Source organism: Mandrillus leucophaeus, unplaced genomic scaffold (genome assembly GCF_000951045.1).
Source record: "Mandrillus leucophaeus isolate KB7577 unplaced genomic scaffold, Mleu.le_1.0 Scaffold159, whole genome shotgun sequence".
Lineage (NCBI taxonomy): Eukaryota > Metazoa > Chordata > Mammalia > Primates > Cercopithecidae > Mandrillus > Mandrillus leucophaeus.
Window position 1 is genome coordinate 3900493 of NW_012101576.1, and position 27431 is coordinate 3927923.

Consider the following 27431-nt stretch of genomic DNA (forward strand, 5'->3'; position numbering starts at 1 on the left):
AAGCTCAATCCTCTAATCATGCCTTGGTATTTTGGAAGCTACATACGGGTTGCCAGCCACCAGTCATCTCATTAGCTACAAAAAAATCACTTTTCTTATTCCAGAGATTCCAAGAGTTTTAGGAGGTGTGGGCCAGGAAATGTGGAGAAAGAGGTCCAAATATATATTTCACAAGAACATAGTGGTCAGTGGTCCTTATTGCAGCTGAGGATCATGATTAGGTTTAGGAATCTAGCATCAGTTTGTATCAGAATGCAAATGACTTCCTGGGACGTGAGATACAGTGTATTCTAGTCATGCTTAGTTAGCTTCAAGATCGCTTGCATCTCATCCCAGTAAAACCACTTATTTATAACATATCAATGTATTGACAAGGTTGAAGAGCAATATTGTCCTGAGGTGAGATGCAAATTTCAAAGGGGTGAGCACTAATTGTTCCAGTGATTGTTTGTTTATTGGCTAGGACATAATTACTGTCTTTGAGGTTACACAGCTGCCTCCAGGTTCCTGTATGCTTGTGCCTTTGGGATCAGGCCAGGGCAGATTGTGGTCACTGAGATTCAAACTCCCAGAGTAATCAGCAAGAGCTTCCTAGAGACCAAGGCCAGGCCTGATCCCTGAGGGATGCATGAGAAGGCTTGGAATCTCATTCTGCTGTGGTGGCTCTCTCTTGCTCTTCTGTGAGTAGCAAAAACAGCAATGTGGGCCCAATGGTGTGGCCTAAATGATCACAAAGGTAAATGGGTAAAGGGCTCAGCAGATGAGTAAGGAGTCTTGTCCTGAGAAATTAGTACTGTGCTCTGCATTCAGAAGCATGTGATAAGCATTGCCCATTGCACGTTGCCTTTATTGTGTAAGGACCTGAAGTTTCACTTTTGCATAGCTAGTGATGAATACCTGAAGGGGATTGCAGACATATTTTATTTTATTTTTAATTGACAGATGGAATTGTATGTATTTATCATGTACATAATGATGCTTTAAAATATGTACATTATGGAATGGCTAAATCAAACTAACATAGGCATTATCTCACATAACTGTCATTTTTGTGGTGAGAAGACTAAAAATCTACTCTTTTAGCATTTTTAAAGAATACAGTGTGTTTTGTTAACAATAGTCACCATTTGGTACACTAGATCTCTTGAACTTCTTCCTCTTATCTCACTGAGATCTTGTAACCTTAGACTAACAGCTCCCAAGCCCTTCCCCCACCACTGCTCCACCCCTGGTAACCACCATTCTATTCTGTACTTCCTGGTAATCACCATTCTAGACACAGGGAAGACTCTGCCCTGTGAGGGTTCAGTATTTGAGTGTATGAAATAAACAGACAGTAGGCAGAATAACAGGAGAAAAACTACACAGTAGTTCATGCTTATCTTTGATTTTTCTTTCTGCAGTTTGTTACCCTCAGTCAAAACATCAAATGGAAAATTCCATAAATAAACAATTCATAAGTTTGAAATTGCGTTCCATTCTGAGTAGCATGATGAAACCTTGTGCCATCCCACTCTGTCCTGCTAGGGACATGAATCATCCCTTTGTCCAGTGTATTCACACCGTAGATGCTACCTGCCCATTACTGTATAGGAAAAATATAGGGTATATAGGGTTCAATACTCTTCGCAGTTTCTGGCATCCACCGGGGGTCTTGGGATGTATTCCTTGTGGGTAAGTGGGGACTATGATACAAAGGTATTACGTGTATGGGGCCATCACATGAAGGAAAAGAGACTACCCCAAATCCCAGTGAGATCTAGAAGAGTATACACCCTCTTTGTAGGAGAGAAGGGTAGGGGGATGAAGGCAACTTAGCCTAGAGTAAGTGATTTTCAGAAAAGGCAAATGGAGTCAGGTGTAATGGCTCACACTTAAAATTCTAGTACTTTGGGAGATTGAGGTAGGAGGATCGCTTGAGGCCAGGAGTTTGAGACTAGCCTGAGAAACATAGTGAGACCTTGTTTCTGCAAAAACATTAAAAAGCCAGCCAGACACGGTGGTGTGCATCTGTAGTCCCAGCTTCTCGGGAGGCTGAGGTGGGAGAATTCTTTGAGCCCAGGAGATTAAGGTTGCAGTGAGTTATGATTGCACCACCACACCATAGCCTGGACGAAAGGGAGAGAACTTGCCTCTAAAACACTTAAAAATAAATAAATAATTAAAGACGAATAGCCCTCCAGAGAAGTCGGTGACAGCCTGTGACAAAGTCTGTCTAGTCCTGGCATCAACCTCCAGGCTCCTCTGCTGTGATCTGAGTTTAATCTTCCTTGGTTGATGAGATTCCCTGAGAGGGCATTCATGACAGTTGTGCTCCTTTTGGAGGACCTGTCTTTAGGTACACTAAGGAAGTTCAGAGGAAGCCCCTCTCAGCATTTACTATTCCCAAGTGCCCTCAGTTTTAAGTCTAAAACAATACAATTTGGGGCAGCATTTCCTGAATTCCTTCAAGATCAACTTTTTTAGATTCTGCGTATGAGTGAGACCATACAGCATTTGTCTTTCTGTGCCTGGCTTATTTCACGTAACATAATATGTTACAGCAGACGCGTGTGACCTCCATAGATCCAGCTGCAGAGAATAGACCCCAGGTTCTGTTCCTGGGTGGTAAGCAATCATTCCTGGGCAGTATGGCTGGCATCACTTTGGACTCCTCCAGAAACCACCGCCATCCTCAGGATGAGGAAGGATGAGACACTTCAGGCCCGTCTACCCTGTACAGCCTGAACCCGGGGAGTCTTCACATGTAGATGGATGGATAGGTCTGATTTTTCCAACTGAAGCACACTTGCAAGGGTCAGCACAAAGCCAGAAACCCAGTAGGTTCTGCCAGCCGCAGCAGCCTGTGCCCAGCAGGAGACCTGGTTTTGGGCCTGGGGTGACTTTTGTTTACACTGTTGTCTTACTTGGCTGGGAGCTCTCCCTGGGAGAGTGAAGAACTGATGCAGCGAAATGGCCGAGTGCGGGAGAAATGGGTTTCCACCAAAGCGATTTACCCAATTTTCTTTTTCTGTATATCCTTATACATTTTAAAGGCAGATTTATTGCTAGTAAAAGTGCTGGCCGGACAAAGCGCTCTCATGCTGTGCGTTTGCTTTTTCTTCTCTTGAATGTTTTTAAACCTCTCTAGGTGTTTTGTCTTTTTGACATAGACTGGCAGAGAAACCTAGGCATCCTGGATTCCCGGTTCACTGCTGTAGGGGCTTTGCCGGCTTGCTGGCTGCCCAGCCTGGCCAACTCCAGCCCTGCAGGGCCCACTCAGCGGGTGTACAGCACCAGATGGAGAGAGGGAAGGCAGACCCAGCAAGAATCCTCACGAAGAGGAGCTAGCAGCCCCGGGAAGAGAAAGATCGTGCAGGACCAGTTGGACAAGAGCCCAGCTCTGAGTAACTCCCTGCATTCAGGGAAAATAAAATCACAAATGAGAACAGCGGGGGGCCAAGGACCAGCTGGAGACAAAGGGGTGTTAGCTTCGGGGTGGGGGCTGTGAGACAAGCAAGGCTCTAGTGAGATGTTCCAAAGTCTGGCCTGCCATGGACAGCTGCCACCCGAGCTGCAGGCCTGGAATGTTGTCACAAGCTCAGCGAGCCATGCTGTCTGCCTCAGCCCAGGACCCGGAAAGACTGATGAGACAAGAAAGGCCTTGGGCTTCCTCTTGCCTCCTGCATCTTTAGCCTTCCCTGAACTGCCCTGGCAACTTAGCAGGTAAGGCCAAGATCCCTTCCCTTAGGCAACTGACAGCAAAAGGAGGAAAAAGAGGAGGAGAGGAAAGAGGAGGAGGAGGAGAGAAGAGAAAGAGGAAGATAAGATCCTGAAGTTTCGAGACCACATAAGTTTCAGAGCAAGGGCTTCTCCTCACCACCCTCACCCCTGAAACACTAACTCCCCACCAGCAGCTGAAATGGTCTTTCCGGAGGGTTATGAGCTCTCCACATTTCAGAACAGTGAATAGAAATATAAGTCAATAGGAAGGGGGTGGCCTCAGCCTGACTGTCCCTGTCCTGTTGGGCATGCCACTTGCTCTATCTCATTCTTGATTAGCAAATCATCCCTGCCTGCCTTCAGACAGAACTTTTCATCCTGGAAGATCACAGGCATGTGCCAAGTCAGAGAGCATCTCTCTGCTACCTAATAAGGCACAACTCGGAAGATTAAAGACTTCTTCCTCCTCCACCGTGCGCAGAAACAAGAGGAACATGAGTGCCATTTAGTTATTTCTGTGCATTAACTGGTGATCAATGCTTGATCTGACTTAGGGCTTTTGAGGCATTTTCCCACCTGGATAAAGATAGGGCTTGAAAAAAGGAAGCCCCAGTGTGTGGAGGAGGTTAGGCTCTCTTAAGTATATAATGCAATATGCATGGACATTCATATTCATTGTGTGTGCATATAAATATATGCATACACTTATCTATGTCTATATCTATGTATAAATGAAATGTTTACACATTTCAAATATTTGTATAGTGCATTATATTAAAAAATAAAAAATCTTTTATCACATTTGTTGTGATTCACATGCCAACTTTGCAAGATATATATACCATCAGAACCCTCATTTTTTAGAGGAAATTAAAGTTCAGAGAGGTTGTTACTTTTTTTTTTTTCCTTTTTCTGTCTTAAAAATAAAATAAAGTACTAACTTTCTTCCCTAACTCTCTCCCTCTTCTAATATATACAGACACTGCCCTTTTTGGCCTTTCATACTGTTTTCTTCCTCTGATGCATGTGGCATCTTAATCATTCTAACGCCATAGGTGGAGAAATGGAAAAGGAAACAGCATGACAAAATACTTCTGGGCCATTTTGGAATTAGTGGTATTTTTCAGGGGTGATCAATTACCTTACTTAACGGGAGAGCTCACATTATAAAGAGAAATATAATTAGTGGCAAATGTGCTGAGATATATAAAGATAGATAGGCCGCCCAAGGAATGGGAGCTCATCAATTTTTCCAGGTTCTATCAGGAGGGCAGTTGTTTGACTGCAAGACTCCATCCAAGTGATTGCAGAGCAAAAGCAAGCACGCTTTGAGCGTTGCCAATGCTTAAAGGAAAGAGCATCTGCTGAAAATCAGCAGGTATGTGTCTGGTCTACCCTTGATTACCAGGCACTTCACTGATCCTGCCTGTGTCTCCGTTTCCTCCTCTGTAAAAGGGGGCTAAGAATGCCTATTTATCCTGCTTTCCTTGGAGCTCTTAAATAAACTCTATGGATGTGAACTTGCTTTGAAAATTAGAAACCCTATATACATGCAAAGGAAGATTAGGAATATTACCATCATTGAGCTGGATCTTCCAGAATGGATAGGATTTGACTCTCTGGAAATATGTGTGGGAATATCAACTAAAGGGTGCAGCATGAGTAAGGCATTGACCATATACATGCGTTCACCTATAACACAGGATATTTAATCCGAAAAGGAAAACATCATATCCAAAATGTAGGCTGAAGCAAGAACATACATGGAAACTTGGAAGCTTTGGCTTTTTTTCACAGCACACACTGACAAGTCCAAGCAGGGAATAGTATGATCCAGGCAGTTTTGCAGGAAGACAAAGCTGGAAGTATAAGGTAGAAGACATTTGCCAGGGGGGATTAGTTAGGAAGCTAAGGTAAGAAACAAGGGACACCTACCATGGGGCATCAGATGTGGAGAAAAGAAACATTGTGGGAGAAATGCTGGGCAGAACTAGCAGGAACTGGGGATAAGGGGAGAAGAGAGGAATCAAAGATTGCTTCAATAATAGGAGTCTGGGCAACTGGGAGGATGGCCAGGCCATTGACAAGAGTGCAGCTTGAGGGGCATGTTGGGGTGCAAATAGGGGGCATTATAAATGTGATACTGATTTGAAGTTGTTGATAGAACCAACTGCTAAAACTACTGCAAATACGGTCAAAATTGCCAGGATAGAGCTCCGAAGATGGGTCAAGGCATTTTGAAATCATTAAGAAACAGGAAAAGCTGGGAGGGAATGAGAATAGACAGGAGAATTGAGGGAAGTTTACTGGAAGGTGAGGTGGATGCCTGGACTTAATCTGCTCACTGAATTTTCTGCTTTCCTTCAAAACCTTTTACCTTTCTCCCCAGATAAGAAGGAGGAGTAAAGGAGGAGTAAGGAGGGGAAATGGTATTATTTCCTTCTGTGAGAAAGCAACTTACTGCGCACAGAAGTTCCCAGAATGTTTACTCATCCTGGTCCAATTTCTCCACGGTACGTGGCGCAGGAGGCTGGGTGTCAAGGCTAGTGACTCTGTCCAGCCCACTAATGCCACAGTCAGGCACTCTGGCCTCGGGGAAATCTAGGAGATTACTCTGTAGCTAATTAGGAATTGCTCTTGAGGATCAATACGATAGTTTTGATTTCCTGTGACCAGAGCCAGAAAATTAGCTCCTCTCTGAGAGTATGGATGGTCTGTGTGGCTGCTTTGCTAATAGAAAGCTACATTTTTCTTGACTAGAGTGTTTTTCAAATCAGCAGCTTCTAGATATGGAGAATCATCAACTTGCGCCTGTCTTCCCTAAAACACAGTCACAGGCTCAACACTGTCATGGGAGGAAGGAAACTAATTGAACCAACAGATGGGAAACTATAGACACACGGCTTTTCATTTCGTGGTTAAAAACTCCACCCCTGATTTCTAATGCCAAAAATGGCATCTTGGCTTTGGTATCTCCCAGTGCCTGGGTCTTATTTTTATTGCATTGTTTATGTCTGTGCGTGTGCGTGAGTGTTTATTTTTGAAATCTCAGACACGTTTTACAGGAAGAGTACTGGTATTTCAGAAGTCACTGATGTTTTGGGTTATTGTATACTAGGGATGTGGGTCATTGCTGAACAACCTGACATAAACATCATCAAGCTTGCAAACCTGTTTTCAAGTGTGATATTCTAAAGCAATATTTATAGCAAAATTATGACCTCAAGGCATCTAAATGTGATCCATTTTTAAATCTCATTTTTTCCCTCTGAATCCTTCAATCTAATTAGGCTCACATCAGTATATTATTACGGAGAGTAATCATTCCTTTCTTCTAATAACATTCATGGATAATTTTATTTCTCATTTCCAGCCTCCTACTCCTGTGGTGTAATTAGTGTCGTTGGCACCTCGTGATGCTCAGAATGAGTTGCAGCTGCTAATTGCTAATTGAAAAATTAGAAACTCAGTTAGAAAAAGGATCTAATTAAAATGAAATTAGATAAAATCCCTTCAAACCAGCTCTCCTCTCTCTCACTTTTCTTTGTTTTTCTTTTCCCCTTCTGCCTTCTTTTTTTTTTTTTTTTTTCCTGCAGAACGATTAGCACTTGCAAAATATGTGTAATTGCTGAAAGCAAAATACCTTTCCTTAGTGGGCTATACAATGGCCTTTAAGAGGCAGTTAGGGAGGGGTTTTTAAAAATTGAATTAAACTTCAGAACGTGTGCTTTCTTTCTACTCCTGATCTATCCAAAAGTATGAATTTGACCTTATCAATAAGATCTCTGGGCTGTCTCGGAAGGACAAATGTATGGTCAGCCCTGTGTGGTTTTTCTGTGTGTTTGGAAGAATTGTTGCCAGCCTCACGATTGCGAGGGGTAGGGATCCACTCACTTTCTTGCTGCAAATCCATTCCCATCCTCTTCTCTATTGCATCATCTCACCTGACAAATAATTATCTAGGAAATGCTCAGCCCTCTAGGAGATACAAGTATAAACCAAGGCTGCTACTGTCTCCAACGTACTTAAAACCTATTGAGATGTCTAGACAGATAAGCATAAGAACAGACTAAGAGAATATATAATCAAATGCAAAATAGCAGTTCAGATATATGTGATATATAGGTCAAGTCTTCAAATGTTTTTGAGTCCCTCCTTAATACTTACCAAGCACTGTACTAGAATCTGGTCATAAAAAACACATACTACAGGCCGGGTGCGATGGCTCACGCCTGTAATGCCAGTGCTTTGGGAGGCTTAGGTGGGCAGATCACCTGAGGTCAGGAGTTCAAGACCAGCCTGGCCAACGTGGCAAAACCCTGTCTCTACTAAAAAATACAAAAAACTAACCGGGCGAGGTGGCGGGCGCCTGTAGTCCCAGCTACTCGGAAGGCTGAGGCAGGAGAATGGCGTAAACCCGGGAGGCGGAGCTTGCAGTGAGCTGAGATCCAGCCACTGCACTCCAGCCTGGGCGACAGAGCGAGACTCGGTCTCAAAAAAAAAAAAAAAAAAAAATTAGCCAGGTGGGGTAGTGGGTGCCTGTAATCCCAGCTACTCAGGAGGCTGAGGCAGGGAGAATTGCTTGAACCCGGGTGGCGGAGGTTGCAGTGAACTGAGATCACACCACTACACTCCGGCCTGGGCAACAGAGGGAGACTCCATCTCAAACAAAACAAAACAAAACCAAAAAAAATACTACATTGCTCCTACTCTCAAGGAGTGTATATCTGGATATATGTGAATAAGTAATTTATAACATTATATGATGAAGGCAATGATAGCAAATGCAGAAGCTGCCAAATTAATGCAGAAATATGGGTAATGAGTTTTGGTAGGCCAGAGGGAGAGGACTTTAAGGGACGGTTTATGTAGAGAAAGTTACATCACTTATAAAAAGTTTCAGGATGAGTAGGAGTTCACCAATCGACACGCATTTTAGACGAAGAAACCTGTTCCAAAAATCAGACACAAAAAGCAGTATGGTAACTTCTGGAACTGTAAGTGATTTGGCATTTCTGATGCCTAAATTGGAAGGTGTGCGGCAGAAGATGAGCCTGGGGAAGTGGATGGGGGTCGGATTACAAAGAATCTTGTGTGCTTTTGCAGTTTAAAAGGGTGAGAGGTGGGTGAGACTCTTCGAGGGAAAGTTTCTTAGACAATATGGAATTTAGATGATAGTAGGAGGGGATTTTGTGGGGTGAGAGAAATATTCTAGATAAAGCAACATAAACATACCACACTGAGTGGCCCAGCTTGACTACAACAGAGGGAGGAATTTAATAATACATGGAGAAACATAAAATGAGTTCAGATTATGATTAAAATCAGGCAAGGACATTTATTTTAAAAAACAATATAAATAGCCACTTTCATTGCGTGCCTTTTTTTGCAGATATAAATGGACTCTTTTTAAGATGTGGAAACCGAGGCTCAGGAAGCTTCAATAATTTATTCAAGGTCACAGAGCTAATTTGTGATTTAGAGGGATTTCAACACCAAGTCTGGCTCCCAAAGCTCTTCCCTCCACACTCCACCAACATGCTGCCTCAGGCCCCCAACTCATTTTCGTGTTCATTGCCCCATCATCTGCTCTCTGCACATTCTAAAGGAGGCAACTTATGCTCCGCACAGTTGGCAAATGCACTCTTCCTTGGTCCATGGCAGACAGAGGAAATAGAGCCTGCATTCTTTTGGCTTGCCAGTTCTTCTTGGTTCAGCAATAGAGGCAGCCACTACCAATTGATCTGTGAACTGGCAGTTAGGGGAAGCCATTCTATTTTTTAAGAATTCTCAGTCAACCAACAGCACAGAGATGAATGAGAAAAAGTGGCAGACTAACGGGCTAAGGGAGTACTTCCCTGTGTGTGCTGTGAAAGGACAGAGCCGGAAACACTAATACCAGAAATTCATTCACCAATAATCTAATGTTCTGGAAAGTGCCAGCAATCGATTTTCTGCTTTGGGAGTGACTACTTAAACTTAATTCTGAAAACATAGGTATTAATGTTGTTTCTCATGACATACTGATCCAAAAAGATAATGGAATGGAAATTTTAAATATTCTTTGCCTTCAAGAAGTTCTTCTTTATTGCTAACCTACATTTTTTCATGCTGCAATTCAGTTTACTTCCCTTTATTACCACAAAACCCAATGCTTTAAATGAACCTACATCTTCCAGAATAATTAAATTGCTCCCTTTTTCTCATGACTCAACATGCTACATAGAGCTAAGGTGAACTGGTGAGATGGTAAAATATGTGAGTGTTGAATCAAACTACCTGGATTCAAACCCTCACTCTTCTGTGTCGTTGTGCAAGTCTGTAAACCTCTTAATGATAATGATGATGATGATGATGATGAAAATGATAGCATTTATAGGATTTGGATACATTAAATGAAGTAGTATGTGAGGTGCCCAGCACACATTTAACATGAACTGTGTTCAGTAAATGTTAGCTATTATTATTGTTATTGGGACAAAAGAGTAGGAAGAAAACTAAGGTGGGGAGATAGGGAGGAAAGAGATGGCTGGCCCTATTTACAGCGCTCAGCACTCAGGGCTGTGCCTGGCAGAGATGAAGCCCTCTATGTTAATGGCTTGGGCATCAAGCGGATGCCTGAATGGTACCAATTCTTCACCTGATTTGCTGCATGCCAGTTTCAGCCCTCTAAGCTACATGAGGCCTATGCAATTTTGGTGAAGCGAAATGTCCTAAAGCATACTGAGACAGGAAAGGACAAACTGGCAGTCTCTTGTTTGCTACTTCTGGAATAAGACTGAACAGTAAGGAAAAAGGATTGGGAACTGGTCAAGAATCGGCTTAAATTCAGTTTTCGGAACCAGTGGCAGCTCTTCGGTGGCAGGGGCTGTTCCTCTCAAGCTTCTCCATCCTGGTCAGTCTCCTGGTTTTCCTTTACCCTGGGTCTCTCCTGTGAAGTTCTCTGGAAGCTTTTTCCTCCTCCTAGAGCCTGAAAACGTGGTTAATATGTAAGTAAAAAAGATGGGAAATTTAAGTGAAATTACCACCTACTGGGAAGGAAAGTTAAGGGCAAATTTTCTACTTATGCCAATTTACTCCGAGAGGCTTATTTTAAAAACAGGCCCCTAAGGCTAGTCAAGAGGAGCATTTGTGTATTACAAGTAATAACACCCTTGCAATTCAGTAGCCATCAGCCCAGGTCTCAGGAAATAGATGGGTAACTTGTCCCTTTGTTAAGTCATTGCCCTGTTCAGCACATCTTTCTCTTTTCCTCTTACACAAAGCACCACTGCACATCAACAAAAAGTATTTCAGCATAACATACCAGTGGAGAAACATTTTTCCCACTTTGCCCTAAACTCTCTACCCACTTAAATATATATCAGGAAAACTCTCTAGTTGCTCAGGCTCTATACTCTAAAGGAAAAAAATGAGTAATTGCCCCTTAAGAAAGATAGTATATGAAGCATATCCATATTCAAGGCATGATCCTGTTGGACAGGTCGGTTCTTCTGGGGTTCAACTCACTTCCACCCCAACGTACCCCATGAATTGCAGCCACGATAGCAAAGCTATTGTTATTCTGTGTCATAGTGAAGGGATTTTCAAAGAAGGGTGACTTTGAAGGATTCAAGGTGAAAGTCACTATCAGTTGGCAGAGCTGGTTGTTTGCGGAGAATGAATTCACTAGGGGATATAAGAAGGGCTGGGGGCTTTAAGTCCTTGATATGGCTAAGCTTCCCATCTCAGAGAAACAGTTCGTCCTGCTAATTATCTGTCATGTCACCCTGGCTCTCCATAGAGACAGATAATTTTCTTCACCGAGTTTTCAAATCCATTTATAGTTGTGGAAAACCCTTCCCACCCTGTCTTTCAGAGAGTCTAGGTGGAAACATGAGTAAAGGTGGTGACCACTCAAACATTTTTCTTCCAGGACTTTTGAGTTTGTTAATATCATTGCAGGAAGGCAAATGCTCTCAGTCCCAACAGCACCTTATAGTGAATAGATGCTGTGTTATGGTTTCTAATATCCTGGGCAGGGGGCTAGGGATGGCAAGTATGAAAATAATGTTATGGGAAAACTTACATAAGGGGAATAATACAGTTTATTATGAGATTTGGAAATATGTTATCCATAGGACTTGGACAGTCTGGCCTAAAGGGTTATGGTACCAACACCAAATATTCTACTAAAGCCAGATTTTGTCTTGTGCAAACATTTTGAATCATAATACATAGTGTAGAAGTTGTCATGGAGGAATCATAGTAAAAGGAAATACAGAGGAATGTCACCAAGAGAGGCCTGGCTTCTAAAAGGCTTAATAAGACTGCTGAATTCATTAAGGTTTGGAGACCATCTTTCAGCTTTACAGGTTCAGAGACTCAATGTTATCTGTATCCTAGAGTTCACCAGGGAGACTGATACTCACCATCAATAATAACATCAAAGCGTTCAATACAGCTGCATCTATTGCGTGCTCTTTATATTAGAGGATGGCAGCCTCCAGTGTTTGGAAGAGAGTGAGCCCTTGGGAAAATGAATTGTGTACAGTTTATCTTTGAAGCTTCAGTGTCCAGCCCATTCCCTGGTCCCTAAAACATTTTACTGGATGGTAAATGACTGCTAAATTTACTTGAATGGCTGGCTGGCTGGGTAGATGAGTGAGTAGACAGGTGGAGGGTACATGGGTGGAAAGATAAGAAGCAGGCAGAAGAGAAAAAGAGAAAGGGAAAAGAACACAGTGACAGTACTAACTGACATTTATTGGACAATACTATGTGCCCAGCACTGTGCTAAATACATGCTTTAATCCCTAAGCACTCACAGCAAATCCAGGAGAATGGTGAGGTTGTATTTTCTGTTGTGTAGATGAGGAATCTGAGATTTAGAGGCAAGTAACATGCCCAAGGACACTCAGCAGGTAAATGGTAAAGTCAGAATAAATTTGCAAGAGACTAACATTTTTATTAGCACACAATTTTTTAATTTTTTTTTGGTGAGATGGAGTCTCGCTCAGTCACCCAGGCTAGAGTGCAGTGGCACAATCTCCACTCACTGCAACCTCCGACGCCCAGGCTTAAACAATTCTCCTGCCTCAGCCTCCTTAGTAGCTGGGATTATGGGCATGTGCCACCATGCCTGGCTAATTTTTGTAGTTTTAGTAGAGAGGGGGTTCCACGTTATTGGCCAGGCTGGTCTTGAACTCCTGACCTCAGGTGATCTGCCTGCCTTGACCTCCCAAAGTGCTGGAATTATAGGTGTGAGCCACCACACCCGGCCTAGCACATAATTTCAGCTAGAACTTCCAAGGTGACACTACACTTGCATTTTCTGGCCGACATAATCTCTTCCTCTAGATAAGCTACATGAGAAGCCAACTAGTAATTAGAAGGGTTCTTGTGGAGCTTAGCCTCAGGGGGAAGTGTCTGTGGGGCTTCTAGGTTTAATACTGCCCAGAGCCTCCCTACATGTCCACAATAGAGGTCCACCTGCTAGGTGCCTCGAACCCCCATTAACCCTTCAGAGCGCTTTCTCCGCTAAGCAGTACTCAGATAGACGGCTCTGTTTCCCTGTGTTCTTTGTTTCCATTGCTCATCTTTTAAATGGACACTATCCTGGAAATTAGACTCCCTTTCAGACCATTTTAAAGATTTCTACTCCAATACACTTTGCGTGAAATTAATCGTTTTCAACAGCTACTCCTGTTTCCCTCATTTTTCAATTCCTGGGGCATGCCTCAGTGTCATCTAAAGTTAGCCCTAGGTAGGTGGCAGGGGTGAGAAAAGCAAGTGACCCGCTTAGCTGGATGGGGCCAAGTCTCCTGATCCCTGCCTGATACTTTCCCACTGTATCACACTCAGTGGTTGAGTGGATTAATAGCATTCGCAAAATCTTATATCCATCAAATTAAAGTTGATTTTAATGAGATGTGTCATGGTTTTTAAATGCCCTATGAGGCCGGTGGAACACAGGATCTTGCAGCACTTAAAGGCTTTCTGCCTGTTCTCCCTGATCTAGCCCAGCCAGGGACCTGCTCCCAGCCTGTGGGCTACTGGCACTGGTCTGCCCAGTCTGAGTGGGTCTCTGACTCATGGCTTAAGTAGTTTGGAAACACACTATAGATTATAAAAATGACTCCTCATGTGAAATAAGCAGACACCATATGGACACACCTTTTAAATTCACATACCTGCTTCCAGTAATTTTATTTTGACATTAAAATGTCAAGATTACTGGGTGTTCTGGACACCTGTCAACCCCACAGTTAATCATAAAATCTCTCTGCTGTAGCAAGACTTCTATACTTTCTTCTTAACCTTGCAGGACTCTGAAGGCAAACTGATGACACCAGAAGTTCTAGGGAGGCTGAGAATGTCTTGTGAGACATTTTGTTTCCCAAGGAGGGAGCTAGATGAAAATATGACCACCATGGGGGATAATCTGATGGGTCAGGTTACTTTCTGCAAAAAGCAAGGATCTGTTCGCAGGGACTTTTCCCCCTGTGCCCCTCTTCATCCTTACACACACACACACACACACACACACACACACACACACCCCTTTCTCTGTCTCCAGTGGAAAGCCTGAGAACTAATCAAAACTGGCCTTACAAAGCTGAATAGGCCTTGCTTTTATTTTTTTACCTATATATTTTTTCTATTTCTGGTAAATGTTGTATCCTATAAATTCTCCAAGTACTTCATTATCTGCTTGTTTTCTGTTTGATTTATTTGCCCCCTTTCCTGGCTAGCAATTTAACTGGTACAGCTCAAAATTACTTTTAATGTTTTTGTTTTTTTCTGAACTCATTTGAAAACACCTCCCTTCCCCAGTCTTTTCATGCTAGACTTGGCTTTCTCCTAAACTAATCTCTGTGGTAGAAAATTAAGGTCAATATATATTAAATATACCACTAATCAGAGTTTATAATGAGAATCCTTCCACTTATTAGTTTTGTTTTAAATTAAGTGGAATGATAAATAGAAGGTACTCAGAGCATTGAGAATCATGGTCTAAATTATTGCATTCAAGAACAGGAAGGGAGTCAATGGCACAGAGGTGGTGCACTTTAGACATTTCTGTGTAAGCCCAGGCTGAGGTACATCACCTTATAGCAAGCAAATACCCTCAACCTGTCTACGGGTTCTGAACAGGCCTGCTCCTAATGGTTACGAACCCCAGGGCAAAAGTACCAAATGGAGGCTCATATTCCATATGTCTACCTATTTAAACATTTTAAATCAAACCAACTAACTGTTAAATAAGTTATGTTCTAAATGTCTACATCGACATTTATACCTAAGTAACAGCCTTACTCCCCAGTGTGCATGCAGAACTCTTAGACCCCTCAGAATTCTGTTGCTGAACGTGGTAGCACGGGGACATGGGGACACCTGGTCCCTCACCTATGACCCTTCTATTTCTTCCCACTGCTGTCTGTGAGTTGCATCGCAAGGGCCTCAGTGAGCATGCATGTGAAGGCCACAGTCTGTACAATCCAACTGTGTCCAATCTTCATCACCAAACCTCTTTCTTCCTCTCAACCTGAGGCATGGGGAAACAGAAAGACCTGGGAGGAAGTCTACCTAGCTGCTGGCAGTGAACTCCAAGCTGATTGGGCAGGGGATTGTGGGAGGCTAGGTACTCTGAGTGTGGTCTAGATAGATGAGGTGGGAGGGAGACCACAGCCACTGGGTAGGCACGTCCTTTCTGCCCATAGACTTTTCATTCCATGGGGTAGAGAGCAGTTGGAAGAGTGGGACGGAGAGGAGCCTGCTAAATTGTGGGGCTCCGAGTAGACCCCTCTGGTGGAGTCAAATGGTAGCACTAGTATTAGAAACTCAGTGAGTTTTGGCCAGAGAAGTTAATGTGAGAAGAATCAGAGCTGACATCAAATTATTACTTTAAGGATATTTCCATCTTATTTTTATTAAGTAGTTTCCATTATTATAAGCAATAACCATTTTTATTAAATTAATATGCATTATACACTCTGAAGAATTCTCATAAATCATTCAGACTTCTGCTGTTTTAACTAGATGAAATAATCTGTGAACTCTGTAGCATCCACCTCTCTCTCGTTCAACTCAACCCACATCATTAACAACACATGTATGCATGCACATACCAATACACACTGAATATCTGAGGCAAATTTTAGCCTAGATTGAACCTTGCAGGTATAACTTGTACAGTAAACTTTTAGATTTGGAAGTACCATGAAAAATCCTTGTTATTCGCCCCTCTCCCTTTGTTTGGGGTAAGAACTGAAGTCTAGAGAGGGAAGATAATTTGCCAGTGTTTTGTTTGCTGACCCTTACTTCATCAGAGCCAGGATATTCATATCTGGGATACTTGGAGCTGTGGCCATGAAAATAGGAGTACAGGAGCCACTGACAGCGTCCATTCTGGGGAAAGAAAAGTAATAAAGTGTCCCTTGACCAGGGTTAACTGGGGTAATCCATTAAGAAACCAACTTTGTCCCCTTCTGTGTTAGAAAACTTCTCTCTACTCTTGGGGAAAGTTAACTAATTAGAAGGAATTGACATATTTTTACTTACCTTTAGAAGCAAGAGATAGGTTAGAATGTTTATAAGAACTGAACCTTTTTTACCCTAAAAGGAGGGTAAATATATATATATAAAAATCAGGATTATGGAGATAAAATTTACATATGATAAAACTCACCAACTTCAAGAGTACAAGTTGATGAGGTTTGACAAATATCAAATATTTGCAGTCATAACTACCAGCACAATCATGACATAGACCATTTTCATGTACCCAAAAGTTCCCACCTACATCACAGTTCATTTGTACATTCACCAGTTGATGAACATTTGGATTGTTTTCAGTTTTTGACTGAAAGGAAAAAAGAAAAAGGTTATCCTCTGACATTTGAAAGCCGGCCTGAGGCTCACAGCTAGGTTGAATTATTTTCCTATTGGATGCAAACAATCTCACAAAATCTGAACTCAGATATGGTTACTCTGAGACCATGATAAAACGAAGCAAAAACAAACCCACTTTATAAGCCCACCTCATAATTTTGTCTAAGCACAAACAGAAACAATGTCATTGTGCCATCCACAAAATACTAAACATCCCCTCTTGGCTAAAATGAATAATTCCTGCGTCTTTACTAATTGCAGCTGCATGCTCCCTTAGATAAGATTTATTGAATTACCCAATCATAGAATTTCCTTGTCTTTCTGACAGCCCCAATCTAGAGTCAACTCCTGCTTCCTTAGGCTGCCCAACAAATCATCCAAGCAAACTCCAAATCCTGCAATAGCTTCTTTTTTATGCCCTCTTACTGAGATACCCAAAGTTCCCCACGGTATTTGCTCTCCCTCACTGCAATGAGTAATAAACTCAGCTTGTTCAACTCTAGGTATGTTACTAGGGACTTTTGGCTGAAGCGCTGTTACTTTAAACACTCATGACAAGTCTGTGTGTGTACATATAAGTTTTCCTTTCTTTTGGGTGAATCTCAAAGTGGGTTTGGTTGTGTTAAAAAGCGTATGCTTAAATTTATAGGAAACTACCAAATTGTTTCCCAAAGTGACAGCAACATTTTTTGTTCCTATCAGCAATGTATGAGTGTTTCAGTTGCCCCACACCCTCACCAGCACTCTGTTTTGTCTTTTAAATTTGGCCACTCTAGTGGGTATATTCTGATAGCTCATTGTGGTTTTAATTTTCATTTTCCTCTTCGCTAGTTATATTGAACAACTTATAATGTGCTTATATGTACTCTATACCTTATTTGGTGAAATGATTTAAAATATTTTGCCCATTTTTAAATTGGGTTTCTTCTGTTATCTTCTAATAACTTAAAATTTTAAAATTATATTTTAGATTCACCTCTTTTATCAATTTTTTTTTTTGCAAATATTCCTGCTCCTCTGCAGTTTACCTTTATATTTTCTTAAAATTTTCTTTTGAAGAGAAAAGCTTGAAGAGTAAACTTAAAATTTGGATATCTAATTTATCAGTTTTTAAATTTTGTGTTTTGGCTTTTTTTCCAAATTCTTCCAATTTGGAAAACTTTTGACCTAGCATACCTTTCTTACCCTAAGGACACAATTTGTCTCCTATATTTTTTTCTAGAAATTTTCAAAATCCTGTATGTACTTCATACCTACAGCATACTTTACTTTATTCTAACTACAACTCAACAGCTTCATGTGGCGAGGCCAGTGGCTACCATATTGGACAGTTCAATACCTGAGGCATATTAATCATACTGGTTTTTTCAAAGGGTCTGCTTATGATTCTTGAATTTTTCTCTGCTGAGGTTCTGTTTTCAACCTAACTTATTTCTGTTCTCATCTTTTTCAGTTTTACTCTTCTGATATTTTGGCTTCAATGTTTTCTTCTTTGGTTTCTTAAGACAGAAATTTAGACAATAGATTTGAGACTTCTTTCTTTTCTGTAAAGTTCTACCCACAAATACATTGTGATATATTTCACTTTCATTTTCATACATTCAAAGATATATTCTGATTTTCTCTTTAATTTCTTCTTTTACTCATGTGTTATTTAGAACTGTATTTTTTGTTTTAAAATACTTTGGTGCTTTCTAGCTAGCTCTTTGCTGTTCATTTCCATTTTTATTCTGCTATAGTCAGAGAACAAAAGCTTTTAATATTCTTAAATTATTTGATAAATGTTTCAAAATATGGTCTATGTGGTGAATGTTTTTACATGTCTGCATAAAAAATGGGTACTATACTGCTGTCGGGTAGACTATTCTATAGATGCTAATTGGTCATGTTTGTTGATGTTATTGTTCAAGTATTCTGTATGCCTAACTTTGTGTGTGTGTGTGTGTGTAACTAGATAGCTTATTAATTACTGGGAGAAGAGTGTTGAAGTCTCTAACAGTAATTGTGGATTTCTGTAGTTCTTCTTTTAGTTCTATCAGTTTTTGCATGCTGTGTTTTGAAGTTCTGTTGTTATGTGCATATATTTAGAAAAATTATGTCCTTACAATAAATTGACCCTGTTATAACTGTAACCTATTCTTCCATTTTCCTGGTTAAAATTCTGGTTCTGAAGTCTGTATGTCTATACTAATGTAGCAATTTAAACATTGTTTTCATTAGTGTTTGTATAGGATGTCTTTCACCCTTTAACTTTTGACCTACAAAAGTTTCTATATACAGGATGGGTTTCTTTTTTTTTTATTTTTTATTTTTTATTATTATACTTTACGTTCTAGGGTACATGTGCATAACGTGCAGGTTTGTTACATATGTATACTTGTGCCATGTTGGCATGCTGCACCCATCAACTCGTCAGCACCCATCAACTCGTCATTTACATCAGGTATAACTCCCAGTGCAATCCCTCCTCCCTCCCCCCTCCCCATGATAGGCCCCAGTGTATGATGTTCCCCTTCCTGAGTCCAAGTGATCTCATTGTTCAGTTCCCACCTATGAGTGAGAACATGCGGTGTTTGGTTTTCTGTTCTTGCGATAGTTTGCTGAGAATGATGGTTTCCAGCTGCATCCATGTCCCTACAAAGGACACAAACTCATCCTTTTTTGACAAATGGTATCTAATTAAACTGAAGAGCTTCTGCACAGCAAAAGGATGGGTTTCTTATAGCTAGTGTATAATTGGGTCTTGCTTTTTTATACATTCTCACGAGTTCTTCCTTTTGACTAAAATCGTTGACTCATTTACATTTAACATAATTATCAGTATAGTTGGATTAAATCTACCACCTTGCTATTTTCTATTTGTCGTATCTGTTCTTTGTTCTTATTTCTCTCTTTTTCTGTCTTCTTTTGGGTTAATTAAATTTAAAAAATAGTTTCATTCTGTGAGCGCTATGAGTTTATTACTCACAGTTCTTTGTTTTATAATTTTAGTGATTGCTCTAGATTGCAATATACAGTTTTAACTCATCACATTATACTTTTAAGTAAATAACTTTATGTGTATTGTAAAAACCTAACAGTATTTTAGTTCCCTCACCTCTCCTGTCTTCTCTGCAATTTTTGTCATTTATTTTACTTTTATAATCATATATTATGTTGTTACTATATTTGTTTTAACTTGTTAACTATTTAAAAGATTATAAAATGAAATAAAATGTTATTTATATTTAATTCCATATTTACCACACATGGTGCTATTCATTCCTTTCAATAGATTAAATCTAATATAATTTACTTTCTTCTTGAAAACCCTCTTTTAGCATTTCTTATAGTTCAGGTAGCTGGCAATAAATTATGTCATCTTTTGTTTGTCTGTTTTGTTTATTTCACCTCCATTCATTACTTACATTTTTCCTGGATATAGAATTCCAGGTCAATAGTTTGTTTCTTTCACTTAAAACATGATGTTCTATTATCTTCTATGTGTATGTTTTCTGATGATGAGTCTACTTAACTCTTATCTTTGTTACTTTGTATGTAGTGCTTTTTTTTCCCTCTCCAGCTTCTTTTAAGGTTTTCTTATCACTGTTTCTCTGAAATTTCATCATGATGCACTTGATGTGCTTTACTTTACTTTTTTCTGCTCGCGTTCTTTTGAGCTTGATGTGTTTATGTGTCGGTATTTTTCTTCAAACTTGGAAAACTTTTGACCATTATTTCTTTAAGCATTTTGTCTATCCCTCTCCTTATCCATTTGGGACTGCTATTATACACACTGACATTGTTCTACAAACAGATGCTCTGTTCATGTCTTTTAAAGATTTTTCCTTTCCTCCTTCATTTGGATAGATTATATTGCTATATCTTCAAATTTACTAATCTTTTCTTCTCCTCTGTTTAATCTGCTGTGAACTCCACCCAATGTCTTTTTCATTGCAGATATTCTATTTTTCATCTCTATAAAATTAAGTGCTACTCAACAATTTAAAAATAAACTTTTATTATGTGTAATAACATGTATAAGTCTCACAGCATTATGCTGAGTGGAAAAAACCAGACACAAAAGTTGGTATAGTGTTTGATTCCATTTATATGAAATCTGGAAAACACAAAATAATATAGGCAGAGAGTTGATCGCTTGATGGATACTGGGAGTAGATGCCAGTATTGACTGCAAAAGGGCATGAGGGAACTTTTGGGTGTATAAAAATTGTCTATGTTACGATTGTGATAATAGTAATGACTGTAATATTTGTCAAAACTGATTAAGTTGTATTCTTAAAGTTGGAGTAAGAAGGTTCAGTTCTTTGAAATTCTCTAGTTTGTCTCCTTTCTCTAGAGTTAAGTAAAAACATTTTCTTTCCTTCTCTCTTCTTTTCTTTACTTTTTTGGATTAGTTAACATACCTCAAGTAGACAAAAGTTTTCTAACTTCTACATCTGCATCTCCAGAAGTTCTGCTTGGACACACACATACACACACCCCCCGAAAGTTCGTTTCTCTTCTCATTATGCTTATGTCTTTTTTTTTTTTAACCTTTTTGAGCTTATGAAGCATTTTTATGATAACTATCTTAACATCTTTATTGGCTAATTCTATCACCTGTTATTTTTGGGTCTGCTTTAATTAATTAGGTTTTTTCCTGGTTGCGGTTCATATTTTTCTACTTCATTACACATTTTTGATTGAATGCAGATATTATGAATTTTTTATGTTGGATTGTTGGATTTTGTTATATTATTTTAAAGAGCATCACACTTTATTTTGGTTTGTACTTAAGTTACTTCAGATTAGCTTGATTTTTATAAGGTTTGCTCTTTAACTTTCTAGGCCAGGTTTAGAGCAGACTTTTGTATAGTGCTAATTTACTTCCACTACTAAGGCAATTTCACTCAAGGAATTTATACATAATCTAATCTTACATATTGGAAGTCTTTCCATTCTGACTGGTGCGAGAATAAATTGTTCTCATCCCCATTTGATCTCCAGATAGTGTTCTGCCTTCTATTTTCTGGTGATTCTTTTTCCAGTTTCAGGTTATTTTCTTACATGCACACTCATAGCAGGTCTCAGCCAAAGGTTTCATGGACCCTTTCTTCAGACCTCTGGAGCTCTCTCTGTGAATATCTCCTCTACTATGTCCTTCCTCCGACTTCTAGCTACCTTGGTCTCCTTTAATTTCAGTCTCCATCTCTTCAACCCAGCAAGACCATCAAACCCTTGTTGGTTTCACTTTCCCTGAAAAGTAACTTAGAAATTGCTTTCAGACTGTAATATTCTACAATTATAGGGGCCACTTCATTTATTTATTGTTTTCTCTGAGAATTCACAGTCCTGTGGAACCTGTGCTCAATGATTGAAAATCTTGTGTGCGTGTGTGTGTGTGTGTGTATGTGTGTGTGTGTATGTGTGTATTTAGTCTGGTTTTGTGGTTGTTATTATTGTTGTTTAAGGCAGGAGGACAAATCTGATTTTGGTTTTTCCATTCTGGTCAGAAGCAGAAGTCCCTGGTAAACATGTTTTTTCCTTTTTCACATCAGGAGGTTCTCCTTGTTTCTATGCCACCAGTGGTATGGAAGGGCACTAAGCTGAGTAAAATAATCATACTAAATCGTTAGTAATTTATGTTCCCCTCTTCATAAGATTTTTATTTTTAAAAGAAGAGTTTGTTAACCCCAAGGAGTTGAACTTGAATGTATATGCCTTTAGCAAATATGGGTTGAGCAAGGGGCATCTGTCCCATGGATAATCAGGGTTAGGAAAATGCAGTGGGAAATATTCTGGCTTATTTGACTTTCTCAATTCAAGCACTGAATAGATTTAATCAATTGTGTAAGATCAGATTTAATTTCTACAACTCCTAGGAATCCAGACCACGTTTGTTCATTATCTTTGTTGAGAACAATCAACAGTTAAATACTTTAAAAACATTTATGACATGTAAGTTTACAGTATTATAGTGAGAAATATTTTCCTGTTTTGCAGAGGGGCAAATGAAAGCCTGAAAATTCTTGGTCCAAATAATGGAAAATACAAAAAGAAAATCAGGACCCTTATTCCTGGACTGCTTTTTTTGGCCCTGGAGCCCCTCCTTGTTGATGCTATCAGCTGTGCAGTGAACACTCCCTCTCCTTTGGATGAGAAAATGGGCACTGGTGGAGCTGAGTTGCAAAATGCAGCCGGTCCCTGGAGCATTTACAACTTCTCAGAATGTAGTCACCTTGTCTTCCTCGCTTGAGGTGAATAAACCACAAGCAAACTTCTGCTCAGCCCTCCTATGCAGCTGCTTACTTTTGGGACATCTTGCTCACTAGTTATTTTAGCAGTGTTTCAGCCGGCTGTGCAGCCAAGCAGAAATACCACACTCTGTGAAAACCTGAGGTCAGCACAATTTCTTCCCAGGGAAATTGTAACCTTTCGTGCTGAGATTGGGATGTCTGGGTTAGAGAAAGGGAGTGAAAAACCAGTTTCAGGGGTCCCCAAAGCCCTTATCGCTTTCCAGAGCACCAGAGCTAAGATCACAAGTTCATTCTTGGCACAAGGGCAGCCTCCCATCTCTCAAGGCTGCTAACAGAATATAGGGCTTTTTGCAAGTTCTCCATATCGCCAGGAACGCTTACATCTTAGTGACATGTGAGTTTGGGTTCCCTGATGTCTGGCACTTGCCACTGTGCTTTTTTATGTGCTCATCGTTCTGTGTGGCATGGCCTGCCTTCTTTAGACTAATTATCTTCCATCTTCAAAGACTCAACTCTTAAAAGAGGCCTTTAATCAACTTTACGTTTTACATCCACTTCTCTTTCCCAACAACTCTAGGTAGTTGAACATCCTTGCTCTCAGATCCTCTTTGCATACATCCAGCCTGGAGAGCGAGAGACATAGGACCTATATTATAGTCTTCTGTTTACATATCTGTGTCTCGCATTGGTCCACAAGAGCAAGGACCATATTTTGTTAATCAATATGTCTTGAGGTCTTAGGGGTTAGTTTAAAAACTATTGAGTCCGAGACACCTGGATTCATATCCATTATATCTCTTACTATGCTCATGAACTTCATTTCCTCATCTATAAAATAAAGATAGATGGTGGCTCACGCTTATAATCTCAGCACTCTGGGAGACCAAGTCTGGAGGGTTGCTTGAGCCCAGGAATTGGAGAGCAGTCTGGGCAACACAGAGAGACCCCATCCCCCCCAAATTTAAAACATTAGCTAGGTGTGGTGGAATATGCCTGTGGTCCTAGCTACTTAGAAGGCTGAGGTGGAAGGATTACCTGAGCCCAGGAGATCAAGGATGCAGTGAGCCATGATTGCACCACTGTACTCCCGCCTGAGCGAAAGAGTGAGACCCAGTCTCTTTAAAAAATAAAAAAAAGATAACAATGCATTGAAGATTAATGTAATTTTAAAAATATGCATAAGCTCCTTGGAAAAAAAGATTTTACAAAAGAGCTCTACGTAGGTTAAGGTGATTGTAAGACAGAGAAAGATGTGGACAGTAAAGCAGCCAATCTTTTGGTGACATGGGCACAGGTGTTGGTGGGATGTTATTGGCTGATTCTAAGTATGTAGGTTTTCTAGGTCTAATGCAGTGCCAGCTAGCTATGCAACAAACTTCTTGTCAGTCTGAGGCCACTTCTCCCATGCGATCTCCAAACCTACACCCTTCAGTGCATGACCCTGAGTATTAACCTTGTATTACCAGGTTTTTGGACAGACATGATGTCAAAATAAGGATCTAGGGAAATGGATTTTTTTTTTTTTTAAATATTCAGGTCAAAGATTAAGCCACATTAGCTGGGCCCCATCTCTCATTTATGTATTTAGACAGAGTCTTGCTCTGTTGCCAAGGCTGGAGGGCAGTGGTGTCATCTCAGCTCATTGCAACCTCCACCTCCCAGGTTCAAGCGATTCTTTTGCCTCAGCCTCCCAAGTAGGCAGGACCACAAGTGAGCGCCACCATGCCTGGCTAATTTTTTTGTGTTTTTAGTAAAGATGGGGTTTCATCATATTGGCCAGGCTGGTCTCGAACTCCTGACCTTGTGATCTGCCTGCCTCAGCCTCCCAAAGTGCTGGGATTACAGACATGAGCCACCGCACCTGGCCTGGACTCTGTCTCTTACTTTTAAAGACTTAGAATGATTCTATTAGTTCAAATGGACTTCCATTTGTGTGGAAACATGGTAATCATATAGGTCTATTTCTTTTCTCACCTTCCTGAAGAAAAACAATGTTAAGATTTCATCAGTTCATGATCACACCCAGGAAACTATGAATTTAGATGGCAAGAATTCTGGGGCAGGAGATGAAGTAGTGGCTCTCAATGTTCTGATTCTTCAGATATTCACTGAACAAGGATTCCTTGAACATTTCTGACATACCAATTTTATTTTTATGTGCACTATTTCTCTTACTCTTCATAACACATGAAGGTAGCTTACAACATGTGAGACAGCTATTATTATTGCTATTTTGTACATGAAGAAATAGAGTCACTGTGGTAAGATGACCCATTCAAAAAGACAAAGGGTGCAGGTGGAAGACCTGGGATTTGAACCCAAGTCTCTTAGCTTCTTCCCCTTAACTTCAGTAGTTTCCTCACTTGAAGAAGTACAAATGCTGAGATCTAGTATGCTATAGTTTGAATATTTGTCCCCTCCAAAATTCATGTAGAAATTAATCCCCAATGTGACAACATTAAGAGGTGAGGGATGTGTGTGTGTGTGTGTGCATGTGTGTGTTGTTTGTCTGTTTGTTTTGAGACAGAGTTTTGCTCTTGTCACCCAGGTTGGAGTGCAGTGTCATGATCTTGGCTCACTACAACCTCTGCCTCCCAGATTCAAGTGATTCTCTGCCAAGTGATTCCTGAGTAGCTGGGATTACAGGCACCTGCCACCATGCCCAACTGATTTTTTTTTTTTTTTTTTTTGTATTTTTAGTAGAGACAGGCTTTCACCATGCTGGCTAGGCTGATCTCGAACTCCTGACCTCAGGTGATCCACCCGCCTTGGCCTCCCAAAGTGCTGGGATTACAGGCATAAGCCATTGCGCCAGTCAGGAGGTGATATTTTTAAGAGGTGATTGGGTCATGAGGGCAGAATCTTAATGGAATAGATTAATCCATTTATGGTTTAATGGATTAACGGGTATATGGATTACTGAGTTATCATGGGAATGGAGTTAGTGGCTTTATAAGAGGAGACAGACCTGGCCTACCATGCTCAGTTTCCTTGCCATGCGATACCCTGTGTTCCCCTGAGACTCTACAGAGCATTGCCACCAGCAAGAAGGCCCTCACCAGGTGCGGCTCCTCAACCTTGAACTTTCCAGCCTCTAAACTGTAAGCAGTAAATTTCTTTTTCTCTGTAAAGCACCCAGTTTCAGGTATTCCGTTATAAGCAACAGAAAATGGACTAAGACGTAGTAAAACCCTCCATTTTATAATGTTGCGAACCCTAGTTTCACTTGTAAATTTGGCAAAAACTATAGGTCTTCCTAGTGGAAAAAAATGAATGTATGTATCAAATTTTACATCTGATTTCTAGGACTTAACAAAATCCTGAGTCCCATCCACGGGCCTCATGTTAAATCTCCTCAGGTGAAACTCTAAGTCCCATCTCTGGGTCTCCTGGTCTGGCCAAACAATCAGTTTACTTATGGAGAAGCCAACACCAAGAGAAAGGAGAAGGGGATATTTAGTCAGTTACTTAGGACTAAAACCCAGTCTTCCATATCTTACTCTACTTTTCTTTTATTACACAATGGGACCTCTCACATTCAACTGTGTGCTATAAATAAAACTACCTTCAGGAAAATAATTTAAGTCAAGGTGATGGAAAGAAAAGGCTTTAATTATATAAACACTGATTTCTAGGCCCAAATTACTGCTAGCTGTGAAGGCATTGGCCTACAGAGTGAAGGCAGGGCATGCTGGTGACTTTTACTCCTTTAGGTGTTTATTAGTCCAAGAAGCCTGAATTCCCAAGGCACCTCATTTATTAAGGAGCAGCTTATACATAGAGAGAATCTGTGACATCAATATTCTAGCCTTCCCTCACGCCCTGTAGATCAATGGCTTGTTCTGATCTGACAGCAGCCACTGACATATGTCCTTGGGATCGAAGAAGGAAGGGAAGAAATTGCAGGGAGTATTTGCAGCTGCCTGGCGTATCGTGTTTTTATTGAAAGGCTTTACTGTCCCACATTGCCTGGATCTCCAAAATCCATGCAGCCAAGAGTCTCAGCATGCATGGGAAAGTAATAGAAGGGCCCTGTCAGTAAACTTCCACTATTATACGTTAGTTGGCTCCTTACCATATTGGAATGTCATCTTCAAGGGCCCTGACTCTTATCCTGGTAATTCCCTATTTTTATTAGAGAATAAGCAGAGGAAATCCATGCCATGAATAAATGTAGATCCATACGCACACTTGTTTAGGGTACTCCTTAAGATGAACTACATGCATTGTTAGATGAGATTTAGGATTTATAAAGGGGAAAAATGCATGAAGGTATGCTATAATTTTGATTAGTTGCACAAAAGCACCCCTCATGTAAAATCAGTTTTACAAACTCGTATTGAGTATGTGCCTGACTGTGGTAGGTAATGGGGATGTAAGATGGGTAAGAGTCAAGGCATTCATTCATTCATTCATTCATTCACTCTCTCAACTATTCATCCATCCATTCTTTCAGAAAAAAAAAATGGTCTAGTGTTTCTACAGGACCCTAGGAAAAGTAAGTGTAAATCAAATTAAAGGATCAGGTAGAACCACCTGGAAGAAGTGGCCATTAAGCTGGATTTTAACACTGGTTAGGGGCACTCTGGATATACCAGATGGAGACTGGGCCGGTAT